Below are 23,845 nucleotides of genomic sequence, written 5' to 3' on the forward strand. Positions count from 1 at the left end.
TGTGGGCGGTATGGGCCATAGGAAATGCATGGGTTGAGAATTTGCTTTGCTTCTAACTTTTTTTGTCTACAAAGTGATAGCATTTGAAAAAAAAAAGATAAAACTTCGGGCGAATGAATGACTACTAGTCTGCAAAGTTTGAAGCGCGGGAGACGTTATCTTGTATTTTTACGACTCGATCGAAATGTGTAACCTTCGCTAAATTCACCCTGTATAGTTGATACCTTTACACAGGGTAAGAAGCTTTAGAAGCGAAATCAGCCCTGGTATCACAAATACATAGACTCATAATAATAATAATAATAATAATACCTGAAACAAAGTATCTCATTATGACGCGTAGGAAAACATTGGAGACAGTACGCGCTTTTTCGGGTATTAAAATAGGACCGAACCGAATTGTATCGAAAGAACCAGCCAGAACGAGGCAAAGACGAAAGCGGCGCCTTCTTTTCCAATCTGCATTTGCATGACAGACGAGATGCAAGTGATAACTTCTACCTGCATGGCTGTCTCTTTTTAGCTTGTTTTATTTTCTATTAGCGGGTCTCGCAGTAAGAAATAGACTCGACAGCGTGAACAACATTCCAAACATGCCTTCCTCCTTCCTCATAACAGTATTGAGAAAGTGGGAGAGGAGGAGAAAATGCGGACGGTTCAATTCAATCCAATTTCAATTTCACGTTATTCGCATTATAATAACGTAATACGGCCAAAAAGCAACACAAATGCGCTCTTCGTGAAAGTGTATTGTATAGTGTACCAATAGAAATCTTTGCTTTGAATGCTGCGCCACAATAAATGATTAGCTCTGTAATTTGAATCTGCCCGGCTCTAATTGTACCGTGGAGACTGGAGTCATAATCTTCGCTCGTCCGTACAGGAATGGAAGAACGAATAAAACTGGCTTCGTAGCAATTATGGTCTGTATCGTGAAGTGCAACGTGTATGTTTGCCAAAGCTGTATCGTCAGCGTAACTGTGTTTCGTGGTTGAAATGCGCGTGCGAAAATCATTGCGAAAAACGATATAGCCCATTCGAGTCTGCACTGCGAAAGTATATTGCGGGAGCATTTGCGAATATTGCGAAAGTACTATATATACTATGGGAGAACTGATGTTCTGAGGCTGGAACAACATAGAAGGGACAAATACACACAACCGGACCGGCAATCCAGAAGATGTGGGTTCGACTCCTACAGCTGGCTAACCTTTTCAGTGACTTTCAACTTCCACCTATATATACTAGTTGGACGAAGCGATACAAATGTGTGCGGTTTGTTTGTTTGTTTGTAAGAAGAAAAAAACAAGGAGCTGCGTGCGGTTTTATCGAATAATACTATTAAAACGCACAGATATCGCATCCACACTCTTAAAAATGAACTTCACCGCATAGCGCGCTCCTAGCCAACCATCATCTCTAATGATATCGTTATCTTCCCTGATTTGTTGAAAACGGGAGGCGTACGCCTTTTTTGTGACAATTATGAACAGCATAAGTGTCACAAAAAGGCGTACGCCTCCCGTTTTCAACAAATCAGGGCAGATTACGATGTCATTCGAGATGATGGTTGGCTAGGAGCGTGCTATGCGGTGAAGTTCATTTTTAAGAGTGTCGACCCCTGGCTGTGCTAACTGAGGTATCCGACCGACTTTCCCAGCACAACGCCCACCACAGTCGCCCAGAAGTCGGACCAGGACGCATACTAACTATATAGAGGTGATTTGGTAAAATTTGAAAGAGAAGGATAAAATAAAAGATATAGGAAAGCGTTTAAAGAGGAAAAGTAACCGTCTCAGTCCCAACAATGTGGACACTATCAATATTTTCCCCACTTGATACGTTGTGAATGTTTTAAAAACACTGATAAATATCGGAAGGCGCCACTTTAGATGTCGATGAAATATCGACATTTTCCTGGAGGATATCGACATGGTATATCGATTAAATATTGATATTTTTTTTAAAACGGATACTCTACTCGGTGTTTATCGATATTCTGTCTCAGATATCGACATTTATGTTCATCCACAATGCCGATATTTTTGCACCTCTACTACTAACCCCTCCTCCTTGTCTCTCACTCTCTCCCACCATCCCCTCTCCATTTGTCTGTAACCGGTAATGGCCACTCCTGCTCCACGACGCATACGAAAAAAAAAAAACGAATAAGAAAACCAGAAAACCACATCGCCGTCTTAAGCTCTTCGACTCTTTCTCATTTGAATTCCTCCACGAATTCATGGGCTGCACATTACATCGGATTGTTCGTTTGCATTTTCCATTTTTGAGCTCCCCCTCGATCGAGAGTTTTCGCCTAATCTAATTCTCTGTACAGCCAGACGTTCTCCATTCAACCATTATCTTGATTTTTTTTTCTTTTTGTCGCGCGCCGTGGATTCCAGATGGCGATATATTCGAGTGTATACACAAACCGTTCTCTGATATGACGTCTGTTGTCTCATATTTACTCACGTCATTTGCGTCCTGAAAGCGAACCCCCTTTTTCTTTTTTTTTTTCAGGAGCATGGCGGGCTTATTTATTAGAACAGCTGTTGTGTCGCATTTATGAACTCTTTTTCTTTTCGCCCTTTTCTTGAAAAGGGAAACGGGAACTCTTGATCTTTTTTTCGTTTTCGTTTTTGTTTTTATTTCGCTGACGCGACATCGTTAGCGGGACGTTGACCGTACACTCTTAAAACTGAACTTCACCGCATAGCACGCTCTTAGCCAACCCTCATGTCGAATGATTACGTTATCTGCCATGATTTGTTGAAAACGGGAGGCGTACGCCATTTTTGTGACAATTATGAACAGCATAAGTGTCAGAAAAAAGGCGTACGCCTCCCGTTTTCAACAAATCATGGCAGATAACGTAATCATTCGAGATGATGGTTGGATAGGAGCGTGCAATGCGGTGAAGTTCATTTTTAAGAGTGTATATTTGAAATTATCGCGAACAGTTACAGGCTGGTACTGCGAGGTGATATTGCAAAATAATAATGAAATAGCGTATAAATTGAATTAGTATTAGTACTTCAGGGCGTCTTTGTTATCCTCATTATACGGAATTTTAATACTAAAGCTACGAGAAACTAACTTTAGATGAAATTTTTCACAGGTGGGATTGTCGCAGCTGGTCGCACCAATACGTCACGCGCAATGTGTCACGTGCCCACCTTTTTGAATTTCCCGCCACTCGTTAGCTTGTAACGACCGTAACGACGACGAAGCGATTAAGCCCCCTGGTCAGATAACGCTATCATTCGAGATGATGTTCGGCGAGGAGCGTGCTATGCGGTGAAGTTCATTTCTAAGAGTGTAGTACAGGATAATGAAAGGTGATAATTTGGAAAAGACTTTAATGGCAACATTGAAATTATAATCCCATAATTGGAACATTATAATAAATTAATAATAAATATACATAGGGCCTGACTTTTTCGGGTTTTATTTTTGGCCAAATTCGGGGGGTAAATATCGGGTGATATTTTTCATTTGAAAATTCGGGTGTATTCGGGTTAAATCCCGTTACGGCATATTCTGTCGTCAGGAATTCGGGTGTATTCGGGTGATTTTTTTTTGTTTAATAAAAATTTGTCTTAACATGGAACTAATGTTTAGCAATGTTATCAAACTTTATTTTAATGCACGCTTATGAGTGTGCCACGCGACCCGGACGTTTTCGGGTAGATTCGGGTTAAACACGAATTTTACAGATTTTGTTCGGGGGGTAAATATCGGGCGGATACGGGTTTAACCCTAAAAAGTCAGGCCCTAAATATACAGTGTACGAAAAGCGTACGTGCGCCTAGCTCCCAATTGTTTTATCTCTTCGCGACAACGCGACAACAGAGACGATATGACGACACGACAACTATACAGTATCGATATCACATCCGCTTGTCCATTCATGAAGCGGCACTGCGCATATCCCTCTATTACTCTCTTCGTGCCCTACGTCGACAGAAAATCTCGTGTCACAGGGCGGCAGTGGTGCATTCATCTACACTCCTTTCTCACATCTCGGACAGCCGACTTGTTCGAGAAGCGTTGAAGCGGGAGGGGATATGCACTGTTTTATTCATGCACAGCTGCGGTCCCATCTCGGAGCAAAATAATCTCATTCCCGCGCATGAATTGGGAGTGCGATGTGTCCTTGAGTGTCGGCGCGCGCGTTTTGGAAGCGGCCCGTGTTTTATATGCGGGGCTTTCACGTATACACAGGTCTTTGCTGCGTCTAGTAGTGCAGTGCAGAGCCTGCTTTGTTGGGGTGCGACAATAGGATGCTGCAGATATTAGCTCTGTGGAGTATAGTAGTTAAAATATGCTCGAAATTCCGGGTTCCTTTTTTCTTTTATTATTATTCACCCAATTGTATTGACTGTATGTCGCCGGGTATATACACTCTAAAAACGGAACTTCACCGCATAGCACGCTGTGCTCCAACCATTGCCACGAATGATAGGGTTATCGCTTCTGATTCGAAGAGAGAGGGGGGCGTACGCCTTTTTGTGGCAATTTTCATATAAGTATCCAAATTGCCACAAAAAGGCGTACGCCCACCTCTCTCTTCGGATCAGAAGCGATAACTATATCATTCGCGGCAATGGTTGGCGCACAGCGTGCTTTGCAGTGAAGTTCTGTTTTTAGAGCGTAGTAACGGTACGTTTTTCAAAATGAACTTCACCGCATAGCACGGTCCTAGCCAACCGTCATCTCGAATGACATAGTTATCTGTCCTGATTTGTTGAAAAACTAGAGGCGTACGCCTTTATTGTAACCCTTATGCGGTTCATAATTGTCACACAGAAAAAGAAAGAAAGAAAGAAAAAAAAGGCGTACGCCTTCCGTTTTCGACAAATCAGGGCTGAGAACGGTATCATTTAAGATGATGGTTTGCTAGGAGAGTGGTATGCGGTGAAGCTCATTTCTAAGAGTGTATGCGTGTTGACGTGTGTTTCTCGTTAATTATCACGCTTTTTGTTTTGTTTGGAAAAAAGAAAAATATGGAGAAGTTGGCCCAGCCCTCTACTGTGCTGGCTACTCCAGCGACCGCAGGGTGGCGAAGTGTCGCGCCCAGACTCCTAGAAGAATGTTTGTTCTAGGAGAGTCCCGAGGGGAAGGAAGTCGCAGAGCGGAACACAAGCTTGCCGATAGAAGTGACCGAGTGCTTTCTTGATGTCAAGAGGTTAGTCGAACGTATCTGTTCGATGCAACTCTGGAGCTCTTCACGACTTGCTGTGTGTCGTGTGTAGCTGAAAAGTTCGTGAAGGTTGAAAGATTTGGCTACTTTCTGACCGTCATGGCGCCGAAATTTAGGCAATGGCGACTTGGCTATTTTCTGGCTACTTTTGTGGATTTGCTTCTTCGCACTACATTTGAGACTCCCGAGCACCTAAATCGGGGTAGATTTCATCGTGCACCACATAATACCGAAGTACGCGCAGTGCGTTCTTTCCTGTGTCCCTGGACGATCGGCCATCTCTTAGTCGGTACGATGTCCTTCTGACTGTTTTGTTTGTGTGTGCTGGAGTTTTAGCGCTCGTTAAAGAGTCCTTCACTCGGTAGTGTATGATGCCTGCACGCGACTGGCTACAGAATTGGCTACATAAAAGGAATATTGGCTACTTTTGGCTACATTCTCGTGGTGCGTTGGCAACTTTTCAAGATTTTGGGCCTGGCAACTCTGAGTATGTCGTCTGTGTCCTCTGGCACGTTACGTAGTGTGTAGTCGGGTGAGGAGGCTATCCCGGTACGTTGCAGGAAAGCGTGACCACGGGTAACGTTCATCCGGAACCCATGAAGTAACGATTCCAGTTGTCTGAGCAACCTTGAAGGTATTCTTCGGGTGATTAGGTGAGGATCGATCACGAGGACCTGTGATGGCGGTTCCCTCACGTTCAACCAATCCCTTTTTGCCAGTCGCACATTGTTATTACTACTATAAGACGTTGTTCACAAAAATCTAGAAATTGGATTGGATTGGATTTTTGCTACACTCTAAAAATAGAGCTTCACCACGTAGCACGCTCCTAGACAACCATCATCCCAAATGACAACGTTCTCTACCATGATTTGATGAAAACGGGGGGGGGGATGGGGGGTAAGTCATTTTCGTGGCAATTATGAACTGCATAATGCCACAAAAATGGCGTACGCCCCCCGTTTTAAGAAAATCAGGAGGAAGAACGATGTCATTCAGGATGATGGTTGGCTACACTCTTAAAAATGAACTTCACCGCATAGCACGCTCCTAGCCAACCATCACCCCGAATGACAACGTTCTCGCCCTACACTCTTAAAAATGAACTTCACCGCATCGCACGCTCCTACCCAACCATCATTTGGAATGGTAGCGTTAACTGCCTTGATTTGTTGAAAACGGGAGGCGTACGCCATTTTTGTGACAATTATGAACAGCATAAGTGTCACAGAAAAGGCGTACGCCTCCCGTTCTCAACCAATCAGGGCAGATAACGATGTCATTCGAGATGATGGTTGGCTGGGAGCGTGCTATGAGGTGAAGTTCATTTTTAAGAGTGTAGATTTGTTGGAAACGGGAGGAGGAGCCTATTTTGTGCTCATTATGCGCGGCACAAAATAGGCTCCTCCCGTTTTCAACAAATCAGGGGCGAGAACGTTGTCATTCGGGATGGTGGTTGGCTAGGAGCGTGCTATGTGGTGAAGTTCATTTTTAAGAGTGTAGGAGCGCGCTATGTGGTGAAGTTCATTTTTAAGAGCGTACAATCATTCTGGACACATCGAAATATATATAATGGAGCTGCTTGCCTTGCGGAGCATGCTCGAAGCTCTTAGTACAGTACTCATTTCCTCGCAGATAACTTTAATAACCGAGTCGAGCCGTTGCTTGCTTTTCTCTCTCCCTTCCCTCTTCCCATAATTTGGCGGCGCCGTAATATCGGGGATTATCTGATTCCGCGCGTGCGAGTTGCTCTAAGGCCACCAACCAATAAGGAGTTGTTTGCACGCGCGTCCCCTTCAGTCCATGAAACGAAGTGCACTGGCAGGAGGAGAACATGTACTGCGGGCGAACCTCGAAAAGTGAGCTTTGAAAGCCCGTGCGAACGTTCGCAAGTGCGCGGTTGTTGTCATAGTCGAACGCGCTGGCGATATGAGAGTGAGGAGGAGGAGATTAACGTAGAGGGACTTATAGCTCCGATGGCTGTTGTTGCACTCAACTGAAGAGAAAGGCCCGCGGTAAGACTTAAAGAGGATGAAGTTGCAGTGGAGGCAGGAAAAGACGATGTCGAAGCTTGCGGCTATGGTATTGAAAATATGTAGCCATGTATGAGTGAATGGCCGCTTCGATGATGTAGTAGCACTCTTAGAAATGAACTTCACCACACAGCACGCTCCTAGCCAACCATCATCTCGAATGATATCGTTATATCTGCCCTGATTTGTTGAAAACGGGATGCGTACGCCTCTTTTGTGACAATTATGAACGGCATAAGTGTCACAGAAAAGGCGTACGCCTCCCGTTTTCAACAAATCAGGGCAGATAACGGTATCATTCGAGATGATGGTTGGCTAGCAGCGTGCTGTGCGGTGAATGTTGTTTTTAAGAGCGGCGAGCCTATCCTGCCATTACCCCCCCCCCCCCCCTGTTTTTAAGAGTGTGTACACTCTTAAAAATGAACTTCACCACATAGCACCCCGAATGCCAACCATCACCCCGAATGACAACGTCCTCGCCCCAGATTTGTTGAAAACGGGAGGAGGAGCCTATTTTGTGCCGTGCATAATGAGCACAAAATAGGCTCCTCCTCCCGTTTTCAACAAATCAGGGTCGAGAACGTTGTCATTCGGGGTGATGGTTGGCTACGAGCGTGCTATGTGGTGAAGTTCATTTCTAAGAGTGTAGGATCTGTTTCCTGTCAGCTTTCAATTTTGAGTTTCTAATTTTTATTTAATTTATTGCGGGCCCGCGCATAGCGCATTCCACTGCGTAGGTAATTGCAATGGTAGTAGTATAGTAGCGTATCATTATAGTAATTAGTAAGTAATACGAGCAGTGCTTGTGTAAAAGAAATGTACAACATGCTAGATAGAGTGTAGTAACAACGCGATCAATAAATATACTAATGTAAATTCTATACAACGATAACAAGCGGCCGGGGAAAAAAAACTGGAAAGAAACGTACCCTAAAAAAGGAGAAAGAGAGGTACATATGGTGCGCAATGATGATAATACTTGGGCTATTCAGCGTCGAGTTAATATATATTTTCTCTCTTCAAGGCTTTAGACCCGGTTGCGGTTTCTGACATCCGACGTAATCATTGAACCATGATAGTTGGGCCCCTATTTTTAAGCTCAACTTTAAGCTCAACTATACCGTCTTTGATATTCAAGCTTCATAGACATCGGTTTCACCTTCAAACCGTTTACACCTTCGGCCGGGCTCGAGATCTCGACTTTAGAGAGACCTGAACTTGAGAGATCTCGACCTGGACTTTCCCTAGTAAGAGGACGCTACTTGTTTCTTAACTTAATTGTGTTACTTATCTTATATCCGTTGTATTACTTATCTCGAAACGGACACAATGTATCCACCGAAGCCACTCAGCAATTTGATGCGATGGAAATTGATGTTCTGAGGCTGGAACACAGAAGAAAGGATAAACACACAAAGCCTCAAGTGCTTAAGAACAACGAATGGAGAACCGCGGAAGTCGCTGAAAGGGTACGTTAGCCAGCTGCAGGACTCGTACCCACATCATCTGCACTCTTAAAAATGAACTTCACCTCATAGCACGCTCCTAACCAACCATAATCTCAAATGATATCGTTATCTGCCCTGGTTCGTTGAAAACGGGAGGCGTGCGCCTTTTTTGTGACAATTATGAACCGCATAAGTGTCACAAAAAGGCGTACGCCTCCCGTTTTTAACAAATCAGGGCAGATAACGATATCATTCGAGATAGTGGTTGGCTAGGAGCGTGCTATGAGGTGAAGTTCATTTTTAAGAGTGTGGATCCAGAAGTGTGTGGGTTCCTTCTTTCTTCAAAAATTTTATGTTCGAAAACGTCCACTTCCTACATAAAATATACATAAACTCGAGTTCCTTCATAAAAGCCGGCAAGGAAATGGATACCGAAAATTGGAAGTAATTCGTATAAGCGCAAGTGTTTTCCGCAATTCAAACGTGTTCAGCATTTGACCTTGTAAAGCTTACATACGCGTTACATATGTACTAGGCTGGTTGCACGCGTGCAACCTCCATTCACAGCTGATACGCGCCGCCATTGAAATAAAGAATACAGCGATGCAGCTGGACGGCGCTACGCGTACGTGTCATCCACCTGCATGCTTTCATGCTCTTGTAATTGCTCGCTCGTACATGACAAGGGAACATTCAGGTGCATGATGCTCCGTCACAGTGACGCGGGCGCTATACAATCTTTTTGAGCTCAGGCGGATTATTAGACGGGATTAGACTGAGGAACATGGAGGCGGTGTTATAAGCCGGAATGGGGTCTCCCATTCCGTTCCAATTTCATTCCGAGGAATGGAGATTCGCGATAATTCCACACTCTAAAAAAAACAGAGCTTCACCGCATAGCACGCTGTGCGCCAACCATTGCCACGAATGATAGGGTTATCGCTTCCGATTCGAGGAGAGAAGGGGGCGTACGCCCTTTTTTTGTGGCAATTTGGGTATATGGTAATTGCCACACAAAAAGGCGTACGCCTCCCTCCCTCCTCGAATCAAAAGCGATAACCCTATCGTTCGCGGCAATGATTGGGCGCGCTACGTGCTATGCGGTGAAGTTCTGTTTTTATAGAGTGCATTCCTTTTAGTTCCTCGGAATGAAAATGTATGGTCAGTTACGACTCCTGCACTCTTAAAAATGAACTTCACCGCATAGCACGCTCCTAGCCAACCATTATCTCGAATGATATCGTTATCTGCCCTGATTTGTTGAAAACGGGGGCCGTACGCCATTTCTGTGACACTTATGCTGTTCATAATTGTCACAGAAAAGGCGTACGCCCCCTGTTTTCAACAAATCAGGGCAGATAACGATATCATTCGAGATAATGGTTGGCTAGGAGCGTGCTGTGCGGTGAAGTTCATTTTTAAGAGTGCACCTCTGGTGCGGTGCAAAGGGTGCGAGGGCAGAAACCAGCACGTTGAAACCAAAACTGCCACTGGGGCACCCAGACCATTCCATTCCCATTCCTATAGGACCAATTTCCGCCATTCCATTCTAATTCCATTCTGGGCTCCGCTATACCTGGAATGATTCCGGAATCATTCCAACTCCGGAGTGGCAACTCTGCAACCCTGGTGAGGACTGTCTCCTCCGATACTCGTAGCCTGGACGAATGTGAACGTCATCAGCGAAGCAACCGCGTGAGCAGCAAACATCGGGAAAAAACACAGAGAGATAAAGCCAGAATACAGGGTGTGTAAATTTGGAGAGGGATTTTGCGCAATTTATCTTATACTCAAGCTGCTTGTTTTTTTTTTTATTAATGATTTCGTTTTTCAATGTGCGAAGAATTTTTCTTTTCTTTCCTTTTTTTTTTTTTTTTTTTTTGTATGACATAGTGCACCATCCCAGAGGGATATTTCTGTTGGTGGGCGCTTTCAAATAAATAAAGAAAAGGTTGTGCTACAAAAGTGTAATGCGTGGGTTTGACTTTCATTGCTTAGAATAATAAATTTTTATCGTGTTATCATTTAGTAATTGACTATTTCTTTCTACCGATACTAGAAATGTTGAGATATACAGAATTTTCCTTTATTATGTTCTGTGTATGAACATATTTATGCAATACAAAAACACAATATGCTGTATGTTAATTTACTTTAATTTGAATTTTGGTTGCATCGCGAAATTTGAGCAAATGATAGCAAACGTAACTGGCATTATACAAACTATAACGTATCTCGTGAACTCGAATAATCATGTGTATCATAATAACTCGAAACACGAATTTGAAGCGAGTGTGCGTGTCACACGTTTAATTGGTTGATTCATTGATTGACGTTGCTTTTCGTGCGGAAAGACAATTCATAACATAAAATACAACGACAACAATGAATTAATGAATAGTGATGACGTCAATACAATACGTTACGAGCTCGGAGAAAAACAGAAAAACGTAACGCACACAAGTGCGACCTTGTTCGTTCTCTGAAGCAGTTCGATCGTCGTCTAATTCAACGGCGAACGTACTTTGATATAATCCAGTTCAATCCGATGCAATCCGTACTGTAGCTGTAAAGCCTCGACAACGTATATATTTCTAAAGTTGTCTGCTTCAGAGCACAATTAGAAAAAAAAAACAAAAAAAAAACAAGAAGAATAAGAAAGCAAGACAAACAGCGATAGAAAAGTTACTATTTGTACCCTATTGAACCCTCGGTGTGCTCAAGACCCAACGGAGGCAGCGCACTCTTAATCTTATCGTAATCACTAATGAAACGCTAATTAGGCACGCGGAATAAAAATAAAAAAGAAGGAAAGGATGGCGTTCTTTCCTAATGAATCATGAGCCAATTAGCACACGAACAAATCGACCTGCCTGGGGCTCGCTCATGTATTATTATTGTTTCCAGAAAGTCGAACACCTGCGCAAAAGCATTTCATGTCATGACGCTTAAGCCCCGGATGTTTCATTGTCTAACGGAAATCTAAAGGACAAGCGCGAGATTATTACAGTCGGTTGTATAATACACATTGTGTCCTCAGCTGTGTGGAGGAACGCGGACACCGCGAATGCGAGCGGCGCTATAGGAAATCGTCGAAGACCGTCAGACCTGCCTCTGTATATATGCTCTGTGGCAACACGCTCACAGGAGACAATGAAGTCTCACGCCGTCCGGGCATCTATTGGCGCGAGCTTATCGCCATTTAAGAAGAACACGCGGCCATTATAATTTTCCGCGCTATAGCTCACTGTGAAGCTGATCATTATATCTTTACCAAATTGCCGGTGGTAATGGGGTATATAGAGTATATCGCTTCTGGCGATGAAACGCCCCGCTCATTATCACCACGATAAAGCTGTTTTTTTTTTTTTTTTTTTCTAATCTAGAATTGGCGACTTATTAGTGAACACTGCTGTACGATTGCGACGGATCACAATACACACATTTTCTACCACGTACTCAACTTTATTCAACACAGGTGTACACCAAGTTAATGCATGCATTAGATACACGCATTTTCCCAGCACTCCTTTGACCCTTCCGAAAGATATTACCACTCCCCCCCACCCCTAAATTTTCTTATATGAATAATGTACCCGGCATTAGCCGTGTTTCGTAGCGGGACCCGTGACGTTGCACGTCTCCAAGAAGGAAGGAGAGAGTCGCGCGGTTATGCTTTTTGAATACCATTGTTCGCTGCGCTCGCTAGTTTGGGCATTGTGAGCCAGTTCTTTTATGGAGGATGACATTTGGGAAATGTTCGGCGAATTTTCTAGTGCCCCCTTTAAAATTCGCTTAAACTTTTTCTTGCATTTGATAGGGACCGGATCCGCGGTGTCCACGCCCGCTGGCTCATGTAATGCTCGTAAATTCAAACTCCGCCTTCAGCAGTTTCGTAGCAGAGTACGAGTGGAGGTACACTCTTAAAAATGAACTTCACCGCATAGCACGCTCCTAGCCAGCCACAATCTCGAATGATATCGTTATCTGCCCTGATTTGTTGAAAACGGTAGGCGTACGCCTTTTTTGTGACAATTATGAACAGCATAAGTGTCACAAAAAGGCGTACGCCTGCTGTTTTCAACAAATCAGGGCAGACAACGATATCATTCGAGATTATGGTTGGCTAGGAGCGTGCTATGCGGTGAAGTTCATTTTTAAGAGTGTACGACGCCCTAGTTGAAGGCTCGAGACTTCAACGTGCATCAAAGATGGCGCTCCGGGTCATTGCATCCATCGCGACATAACAATCAACGGACATGCACTCCGCTGCTACCAATGTACTGTCGTATAACTTAGAATAAATTATAACTTTTGTAATTATAATACGGATTAATTATATAGCGGAACGCAGCGGCTGTATAAACTGTTCTCGGTAAAAGGGAACTACGTCTACCAACCCTACGTCTCCCCGGCCTACCAACGTCATCATGACGTTGGTAGACAGACCGAAACCGAAACAAACCGGAAGGGGAGGGCTGGGTTCCACGAATGGACACTTGTTCGCTGCCTCCTGTTGAAAGAAAAGTAGGAACGAAGGTCGTGAAAGAACTGATGTTCTGAGGCTGGAACATCATAGAAGGGACAAATACATACAAAGCCTCAATTTGCCTAAGAAATTAACGATGAAAGATGAAAGTCACTGCAAAGGTTAGCCAGCTGTAGGACTCGAACCCACATCTTCTGGATTGCCGGTCCAGGGCTCTACCAATTGAGCTAAGCTGACACGCCTTCTCGGCGGCTTCCAGGGTGCGTCATCTGAAGGGACAAACCAGTCACTCTCTCTCACTCATCCTCCTTTCACTCTTACATTTTTGCTCACTCATACACACGTTCATACATATGAACGAAGGTCATGTCCCTTTTAGAGACCATGGTAATTCCCTCAAGACCGCGTCTTTCGGCCGCGACCTTGTTCACCTCTAGCATCGAGCATGTAGTTCAACTCTACCAAATTGGTGGCGCTGTCGAACACTATGACGTCACTTGCTCACAAACAGGGAGAGGTCTATTCATAATGATCAAATTCCATTACGTTACCGCTGTACTCGTGGAAGTGCTGTGCTATTAGAACCTGCAGCTGCTTTTCCTACTGCTACTGCTATCACTCCAGCTGTTGTAGCGCACCGTATTAGTTGTAAGTGACGTACCGTATGACGTAGGTGCATGTAAATCTATACCTCAGTTACCCTATACCAACAATGTGCGAAAGGGATGCCCGACAATACTATACTATACGAAATACTATACCGAAATACTGTAGCGTGAGTACCCAAAGTGAACTTGCATCGTGTTACGAGAGAACCGCACGGTAAAAAAAAAAAAGCGAAAGAAAGACACACCGTTTCATGTACCATACATTCAGCGACGATATTTGGGACGAAAGTTCGTATTTTTCGAATTAAATGAATTTCGGACGCCCGCTAATTAACGGTGCTACGAGCGCAAAGTGCTCGGGTTTTGGGTTTTAAACCCTGTTCTAATGCTCTCTCGGCGTTCCTTTCGTTTGCGTCCGCGTGTACGACCCGTTTATACTGGGTACGCTAAAATTGCGTCCCCTATTCTATAGAATTAGCGCAGGGACTCTTTAATTCGCGAGTGATTCAGCGAGGGAAATGTTTTCCTTCTTTATTTTTTTATTTTATAATTCTAATTCTTATTTTAAAGACTTTTCTAATGCGTGGGGATATTCATCTGCCTACTTATTCGAAGCGAATTTAGAATGGACGAAGTATGAAGAAATACGGAGTCACTTCGTCATAATTTACCACAGTTACTCAATCAACAACTCAACAATAGTACTATACTCCAAGTATACGTACTGAAAAAAAAAAAAAAAAAAACTTTCTTTGTTAACAAACAGAAATGTTTCACCATCCCCAGTTATTGTACATTGTTACTATTTCCCACGCTTGATATAAATAGTGATTGTTATGTTTAGATTGTGTATGTATAATACATGACATGATGTATGCAGCTGACACTTTGGGCGGCAGAGCCTTGTCGTGTTACTTCCGCTAACTTTTAGCTTTGCTGTGCCACCATGTAATGTGGTAAACCAATAAATATAATTGAATTGAATTGAATTGAAATAAAGAGTGAAGAAATTATCCTGGAAGCTGGTAGTACGGGTACATGGTGGAGTTTTTCGGCTAATGCGAACACTCGGGAAAATAAGTGTAAATAGTTTTGCGTTTCGGATTACACATAAATACTTATAGTGTGTAACGATTTGTAAGCAATGCGTGTTACACTATAAGGCTACTGTTAATCTCTAACCCTGTTAATACTGGTGGTAAATATATAAATATACAGGTATACTTCGCTGTAAGTGCAGCAGGAGCATTGGTGCGTTGCTAACGAACCCCCATTCAATTCTCAATATTACAAAACCATTTCGTGATCCGCTCTTCGTATATAGCAACAGTCAACACTTTCATTATTTCACCTATACTCCCTCGCTGTCATTATTTCATACCGCGCAGTATCCACGATCGTACAGTTTTAATATATTTTACGACATAATTCGTAAGAATATTAAATACGGAGTAGTTGATCAGTTCACAGGCGCGCGAGTGGGCCGTATAGTGAGAAAACTTTGAATGTGAAACGGCGTCGAAGTACGTTATATTATAGAAACCACGGAGCTAAAAATACTCACTCAAAAGAAATAGGATATACATACAAGGTACTCGTGCCAGCGGAAGTTCTCCTTAATCTACCGCAACGCAATTTCCGTTTTTCTTTCGTTTCTTCGAGCGCTTTTTTAGCAGACGACCCCCAGCACGTGCCTCGAATGATGACGTCCATACCGGAATCCTCATGGACGTGATTCGCAAACCAACAGACTACGTGGAGAGGGGGGAATATAGAATAACACATCTCATTTTTTTCTTCTTCTTCTCAAGTACTACTTCTTTTAACATACTTTTTATGGTCTGCAGGGATTTTTTTTTCTCTATCTCTCTTTCAAATATTCTCGTTCTGGTTCGCGTGGTTTCTTTGAAAACGGCGTACAGGTGGCGCCCATGGTCGCCGAAAGATGGCCGAGGCTACTTAAAAGGAAAGCAAAAGATGCAGCAACCGTATTGGAAGACTAAGAACGCCTTAGATAGGATAAGGGTACGAGCGTAACCTGGAATAGCATATTGTGAGTTACATGCAATAATGAGTTGTTGGCTGTACTGTAGTATAATGAAACAGCTCCAGGGGGCGCTGAGGGTGTTAGTGCTCTAGGCGGCTTTTAGCCGGTTTAGGTCGGGGCTCGATGCTCAACTTTTCGGTATTCCGTACCGGGCGATAAGTGCTTACGCTTCGCTCTGATTCGTCGCGAGCGATAACCGGTCTACGTCTATGCGTCTAATCCCAGATTACGGAAACAGTTTTCACGTGCTGGCACGTGATGTTTGAAGCGCGCCAACTTTAAATAATAGTGTGTTTTAGTATAGCGTACGCTGTCGCCTTTGCGTACGTAAGGGATATAGCGTGATGGTTCTGCGCAATGCGCAATCGCGTACGAATGCGAATCTAAAAATATAAGAATTATAAAAATGTGTGATCTAGAACTTCTTTTATATGCATTCGAATGACACCATCTGAAGCACTTCTACGGGAGAAACACGGAGTCACACTGGTTATACATTATACACGAACCTCCCGTCATACATAGATGGGTAGAAATCCAGCGAACCGGTAGAGATGTAGGAAGGGAGTTGCGTCAGGACAGAAGCCGCCGATATTTCCAACAGAGACTGTTCTTCTTCTGGGCCCAGAAGAAGAACAGTCTCTGTTCGAAATATCGGCGGCTTCTGTCCTGAGGCAACTCCCTTCCTCCCGTCATACATGTATGACGAACGTGTATTACAAACATCCTCTAAACATGTATGATCATACAGTGCTGGTCACACTGCTCATATACACCGGCAAAATATGTTTTAAAACGCGTATGTATAACCAGTGTGACCGTGTCGCCATACAAGCAAGCGCTCTGACGATGTGTTTGGGCACTGCGCCGAAGAACGCTGATGGACAAGTTGGATTAACTGGCGTATTTGCCGCGACAATTTTCGTTCGCACGAGTCAGTGTCAACGACATCGTGATGCGCGTGAGTTATTTTGCACCAGTCTGTTATAAGTCAGTGTCAGCGGCATTGTGTTGCACATGTGTTAAAAATGGCGAGCTCTTAAATTGCCTGCGCACATGCAGCATGAGACAATCGAAAATCAGGCAAGTGCAGCCCAGTCTTCGTCGTCTTCGTACATTTTGAATAGCGATGTCGGCGAATGGAAAGTAGTTAAACTCCTCGGTCGGTTACTATCCTCCAGTGATGGCCACTAACTACTTCTAGAGTAGTTTACCTATAACTACTAACTATTTTGCGATGGAGTAGTTTAACTAGTAGTTGAACTACTTTTCTGGGGAGGTAGTTAAAACTACTTCTTTAACTACTGCAATGTATTTTCACTACATCGCTAAAGACATAACGTTGTCCATCAACACCAATCCCATTCTATAGTGTTCTAGGACACCTAAATACGAATCACAAGCAGCGATAAAAGTGAAGATTTAGTACGCATGCACGGCACATTTGCTCTGCACCTCCGTTCTCATCAAACAAGTAGCTCGAGGTAAAAGTCGGAAGCACAATCGTGCCGTAAGGCTTGCGGCAAAATCGGAAGTAGTCGGCGCCTGCAGTAACTTAACTACTGTAGTTAACTACACAAAATTGTAGTTTAACTAATAGTTGCACACTACATTTCTGCAAGTAGTTGATAACTACGTTTTAACTACAATCAGGTAGTTTAACTAGTAGCTTAACTACTGACCATCACTGCTATCCTCACCCCGTTTGTCAGCGTCTGTACCGTGGGCGTTTTCAGGATTTTTTTCAAGGGGGGGGGGGCAAGTGCTTCGGGGGGGGGGGGGCAACCGTGCAACCCCCACCTCTTTGTCTGGAGGCGGGCATTGAGGCCTGTGCAGGTGTTCAGAGATTTCTATTATGACATCTTAGAATAGTCATTACGACCTATGACAAAAGGGTGCACTATTTTCACATGCGACCTTGGAGCTCCAAGGGGGGCACGCCCCCCCCCCCCCCTGCTTCACTCTCGATACGCCCATAGTCTGTACGCCGTTCATAGCTTCAGGTACACTCTTAGAAATGAACTTCACCACATAGCACGCTCCTAGCCAACCATCACCCCGAATGACAATGTTCTCGCCCCTGATTTGTTGAAAACGGGAGGAGGAGCCTATTTTGTGTTCATTATGCACGGCACAAAATAGGCTCCTCCTCCCGTTTTCAACAAATCTGGGGCGAGAACGTTGTCATTCGGGGTGATGGTTGGCTAGGAGCGTGCTATGTGGTGAAGTTCATTTCTAAGAGTGTAGTGGTGATGGCGCTGCTTGTCGTAGTCGGCCACGCTCAACATAGCCACAGTCGCGTAGCGGCGCTAACGCATTTTTCTTTCTTTTTTTTTTTTTAAGCCACGCGCTCCCAATGAAAATGGACCATTCGACGCTCTCTTCTTCGTTCGTCGATCCTCGCCTGAACTTCGTTTTCGACGAGACCCGCCTGCTTTTACGCTGGTCGCACTTAACGGGAAAAAATGTCGCTGCCTTTTAATGTTCCAACGTTCTTAAACCATTAGCTGCGTAATGACAACCCACTTTGCGGAACTCGCCGTAACGATTGCTTTGCCCGTCCTTCGCCGGTTTTCGTGGAAACAGTTATTCAGTTTCAGTACAAAAAAAAAAAAAAAAAAAAAAGCGGTGCCTGTACCGCTATGACAGGATGTTTTTGAAAGGTCCCGGAAAGCATTTGTCGAAACATCTGCTGTTCGGTCGTCCCTGAAATGTTGAACGGAGCGAAATAAAGGTTGGAAGGCGAATTACGGCGCTGCCACGTGAAATGAAATGTGAAATGAAAGAGTGAGCGCGGATGCACATGTGGCAATGTTTCGTGAGTTTCAGCGTTGTATAGGGTTGTTGGGTGCGATGTACAGTGAGTCGGGATTGCTCCCTGTTATTTTTGCGGTTGCGAGATGATAAGATTAGGCGATATGGCACGCGTTATTGTTTCGTGTATTTTTAGATCGGTTTTGGGGGGCCGTGGAGAATCTTCACTGTATACACTCTTAAAAATGAACTTGACCGCATAGCACGTTCCTCCTTTCTTGTACCAATTATGTACTGCACTGTTAAAACTGAACTTCACCGCATAGTACGCTCCTATAGCCGACCATAATCTCGAATGATATCGTTATCTGTCCTGATTAGTTGAAAATGGAGGCGTACGCCTTTTTTTGTGACACTTATGCTGTTCATAATTGTCACAGAAAAGGCGTACGCCTATCGTTTTCAACAAATCAGTTGGCTTAATCGCTTCATCGTCGTTACGGTCGTTACAAGCTAACGAGTGGCGGGAATTTCAAAAAGGTGGGCACGTGACACATTGCGCGTGACGTGTACCACGGCCTTCACGTATCGCGCGAAGAGCGCCGTGCACGTGTTTTATCACGTGCCCGCCTTTTTGAATTTCTCGCCGCTCGTTAGCTTGTAACGACCGTAACGACGATGAAGCGATTAAGCCCCCAGGGCAGATAACGATATCATTCGAGGTGATGGTTGGCTAGGAGCGTGCTATGCGGTGAAGTTCATTTTTTAAGAGTGTGCATGAGGGTTGCAGAACGTTGTCAGGCGGGATGATGCTTGGCTACACTCTGGAGACAGAGCTTCCCCGTATAGCACGCTCCTAGCCAACCATCACTCCGAACGACATAGTTCTCTGATTTTCTGCAAACGGGGGGCGTACGCGATTTTTGGTGGAATTATGCAGTTGATACTTGCCACAAAAATGGCGTACGCCCACCGTTTTCATAAAATCAAGTGAGAGGACGTTGTCATTCGGGATAATGGTTTGGCTATACAGGGTGTCTTTTTTTTTTTCGATACAGATTCTTCATTTAAAAAAACTATAAGGGCTATAGACATCCTGTTCTCACTTCTATCATCTCTGGGCCGGCGGACGTTCTTTGCCATCTGTTGCTCAACCGTCGAATGACTAATTACCTAAAAATCGTTAATGAAGTTTTTAATTATAAAAGCTACGAAGTTGTCCCAATGAGAGAACATCTGTTCCTTTCGATCACCTGATATCGCAGCCGTTTTCAGAGCAACAATCAGCTCGGTAGATCGGATCGGAAGCGCGCACTCTTAAAAATGAACTTCACCGCATAGCACGCTCCAAGCCAACCGTCATCTCGAATGATATCGTTATCTGCCCTGATTTGTTAAAAACGGGAGGCGTACGCCTTTTTTGTGACACTTATGCTGTTCATAATTGTCACAAAAAAAGGCGTACGCCTCCCGTTTTCAACAAATCAGGGCGGATAACGATATCATTCGAGATGACGGTTGGCTAGGAGCGTGCTATGCGGTGAAGTTCATTTTTAAGAGTGCGGGACATGAAAGGGATGATAGAGATAACACTGGGGCCTAGAGTACGGATATTTTTTTCTCTTTTTCTTTTTTTTTTCATACAAAAGCTGAATACACAATCATTGAACGCAGTCACCGCGTCCTCCACGCGCAACAGAAAAAAACACGCACCGCAGATTTGACAGAGAACTCCGCTGCTTCATTCGGTTGAGCCTAAAAAAACGAAATTCCCTCTGGAGACTGACTTCGTTGAAAACGCGCGCACGTCTTTTCGCCATTTCTGAACAGCGACGGAAGGATGCCAAGACGAGGTTCCACGAGCACGCTAGATTCAGAAACACACAAAAACATATCTGTGCACTCACCTCCGTGCAGAGGGAAGTAACTCTCGGATGAAGTCGACGGACGCGGACAAGAAATTGTATTCCGAAAACATTCCAAAAAATGTTTTCGTTGTATGTTTCTTTTTTGTTCTTTAATAAACGCGCATGAAGAGTACAGCTCGCATCAGAGTTAACTTGAACGCAATAGACCTCTTCCTAGCTGTTTGTAAACAAATGACGTCATAGTGAAAAAAGTGGCTAGGAAGCAAGCCAGCTGGTGAAGATGGTGCATGATGTAAAATCCCGAGACTTAGGGAACACGAAGGGACAGACACAAACACGAAGTCCCTGGCTTCCGGTCCGAGACTTCGTGTTTGTGTCTGTCCCGGGGACAACAAAATGAACAAATGAGGGACAAAATGAACTTCACCGCATAGCACGCTCCTAGCCAACCATCATCTCGAATGATATCGTTATCTGCCCAGGGTGCTTAATCGCTTCATCGTCGTTAGGGTCGTTACAAGCTAACGAGTGGCGGGAAATTCAAAAAAGGTGGGCACGTGACACATTGCGCGTGACGTGTACCACGGCCTTCACGTATCGCGCGAAGAGCGCCGTGCACGTGTTTTATCACGTGTCCACCTTTTTAAATTTCCCGCCCGCCTTTTTGAATTTCCCGCCACTCGTTAGCTTGTAACGACCGTAACGACGATGAAGCGATTAAGCCCCCTGATTTGTTGGAAACGGGAGGCGTACGCCTTTTTTGTGACAGTTATGAACAGCATAAGTGTCACAAAAAGGCGTACGCCTCCCGTTTTAGCGATAACGATGTCATTCGAGATGGTGGTTGGCTAGGAGCGTGCTATGCGGTAAAGTTCATTTTTAAGAGTGCACTGCACTCTTAAAAATGAACTTCACTGCATAGCATGCTCCTAGCCAACAATAATCTCGAATGATATCGATATCTGCCCTGATTTGTTGAAAACGGGAGGCGTACGCCTTTTTTGTGACACTTATGCTGTTCATAATTGTCACAGAAAAGGCGTACGCCTCCCATTTTCAACAAATCGGAGCAGATAACGGTATCATTCGAGATGATGGTTGGCTAGGAGCGTGCATTGCGGTGAAGTTCATTTTTAAGAGTGCAATGGTAACTGCTCTACCCTCTTTTCTAAAGTGTGGTCAACCTACACTCTTAAAAATGAACTTCACCACATAGCACGCTCCTAGCCAACCACCATCCCGAATGACAACGTTCTCGCCCCTGATTTGTTGAAAACGGGAGGAGGAGCCTATTTTGTGCCGTGCATAATGGGCACAAAATAGGCTTCTCCTCCCGTTTTCAACAAATCTAGGGCGAGAACGTTGTCATTCGGGTTATGGTTGGCTAGGAGCGTGCTATGTGGTGAAGTTCATTTTTAATAGTGTACTTCAGCAAGGCTGTAGGGGCCTAGCATGTTTCGAAGAGTACACATTTAAAGGAACCTGTAAGGTATAACGAAAAAAGAAAAAAAAAACATTTCTTTTCTCAAGGCCGTGCTCCCATTGGTGGTGTAGGGAATGACGGTTTCCGTCTTTTTCCAGAGAGTGAATTCCTGCATATTCTCAACACCCGGCGTCTACTCTTGTCATGTATTCCATCGAATAGCCGTCAAACCACGTCACTATTTCGTGTGGGATTTTCGATTCCGTGGCCAGTGGTCAACGAGGAATAAAATGACACCACGCATCGTTTCAAAATCGACTGGAACTGAAGCGCCAGCATACCTGCAGAAGGCCATACACTCTTAAAAATGAACTTCACCGCATAGCACGCTCCTAGCCAACCATCATCTCAAATGATATCGTTATCTGTCCTGATTTGTTGAAAACGGGAGGCGTACGCCTTTTTTGTGACAATTATGAACTGCATAAGTGTCACAAAAAGGCGTACGCCTCCCGTTTTCAACAAATCGGGGCAGATAACGATATCAATCGAGATGAGGGTTGGCTAGGAGCGTGCTATGCGGTGAAGTTCATTTTTAAGAGTGTACCATGTGCCGGCCACGAAGTACTAAAACGTGCAGGAGACAAGTATCAGAGAAAATGTAAAACACCCGTTTGACGCTATAGGCAGTGTCGAAAAAAATCCGGATATTTTTAAAAAGATACTCTCCAATGGGCTTTTTCTTTTTTTGATAAAACCCGGATATTTTTGGAGAATATATACGAGGCTATAGAAGTGTGACACAGGATAAAAACAAATGTGCTTTGCTGTTCTTGATTTCGGGTGACCTCTCATAGTTTCTGTTTACGGAATTGCCTGTTCCAGCAACATTGTATCAGTTTCTATTGTTTTCCCAAAAAGTGGACTTCCATGCACGCGTGGTGTAATGGTGTGGATCCTACAAGCCTGGATTAGCTGTCGTGTGTCGGCGCACTTCAGTGACGGTGCCTCCCAGGAAGCGAAAGAAAGTTTCTCCATGAATGGGGAGAAGTACAAGAAAGCGGGGGAAAAGTTAAATCTCAAAAGTTATAAGTTAAAAAGTTACAAAGTTAAGCAAGTTTAAACCTAACGTCGCGCTTACCTGGGCTTTTGCAAACAGCCAACACTACGCGAAAATAAACCGGGACTTTTCCGTGTGACATTCAATTCAGATTCTCTTTCACATCCCCATCTGGAGAAAAAAATCTCTAAAAAAATCGAGGTAAAATTGTGTGGATAAAATCAACAACAAAAAAATCCACCGGATGAAATCTATGTGGATTACATCCAAACAACCCTGGCTCTATCACTCTAAGAAAAAAAGGAGTAAAACGGGGAGTAATTGCAGCTTCTACTCCCCTAGTCTGCAATTACTCCCCATTTTAGTCCCCTAACCCAACATTTAGTCCCGACGTTTACTCCCCAGGACTGAAAATTGTCACTAAACTTCGCGAATGGTCTCCTGAATGCAAAAGTCTACGTAAATATGTGCGCTTGGTCAATTTGAACGACATAAGGCTGTATAACTCAGACAACGTAGCAATTTTCCAGCCACACAGAGTAAGAAACAGTTAGCGCATCTTTCTTCGCAAATTGTGCCCTAGTATGGGGCAAGAGTTTATATCACTCGATATATCACTGTTGACGGTTTGCTTCAAAGTATCTTCATGCATGTACACTAATTATGTACTTGGGACTCTTACAACAGCGAGTGAAATGCGGTCTTCACTCTGTGACATTCATTTACTCCTTTGCATTTACTCCCGAAAGGGACTATTTTTTGTGGCAATGCAATTACTCCCCAAAAGGAGTAAAAGTACTCCTTTTTTTTCTTAGAGTGTAGGTACATAAGAACAGCAGAAAACAGAAAAAAAAAAAAAAGACACCAACTCGTTGCAGTGCTGGCGAATAAATTTTGATCGAATATACG

At 44.0% G+C, this 23,845-nt stretch overlaps 1 protein-coding gene and 1 non-coding gene across 2 annotated transcripts in view; one reads left to right on the forward strand and one right to left on the reverse strand.

Annotated features, from left to right (window-relative positions):
* Positions 1 to 23,845, forward strand: part of LOC135392038 (protein dimmed-like) — a 151,936-nt gene that overhangs the window by 42,613 nt on the left and 85,478 nt on the right. The window lies entirely within an intron of this gene.
* Trnaa-ggc (transfer RNA alanine (anticodon GGC)) lies at positions 13,341 to 13,413 on the reverse strand. Its single transcript has one exon. It is a non-coding gene; the product is annotated as a tRNA-Ala (tRNA).

The sequence above is a fragment of the Ornithodoros turicata genome, chromosome 4 (genome assembly GCF_037126465.1).
Source record: "Ornithodoros turicata isolate Travis chromosome 4, ASM3712646v1, whole genome shotgun sequence".
Taxonomy (NCBI): domain Eukaryota; kingdom Metazoa; phylum Arthropoda; class Arachnida; order Ixodida; family Argasidae; genus Ornithodoros; species Ornithodoros turicata.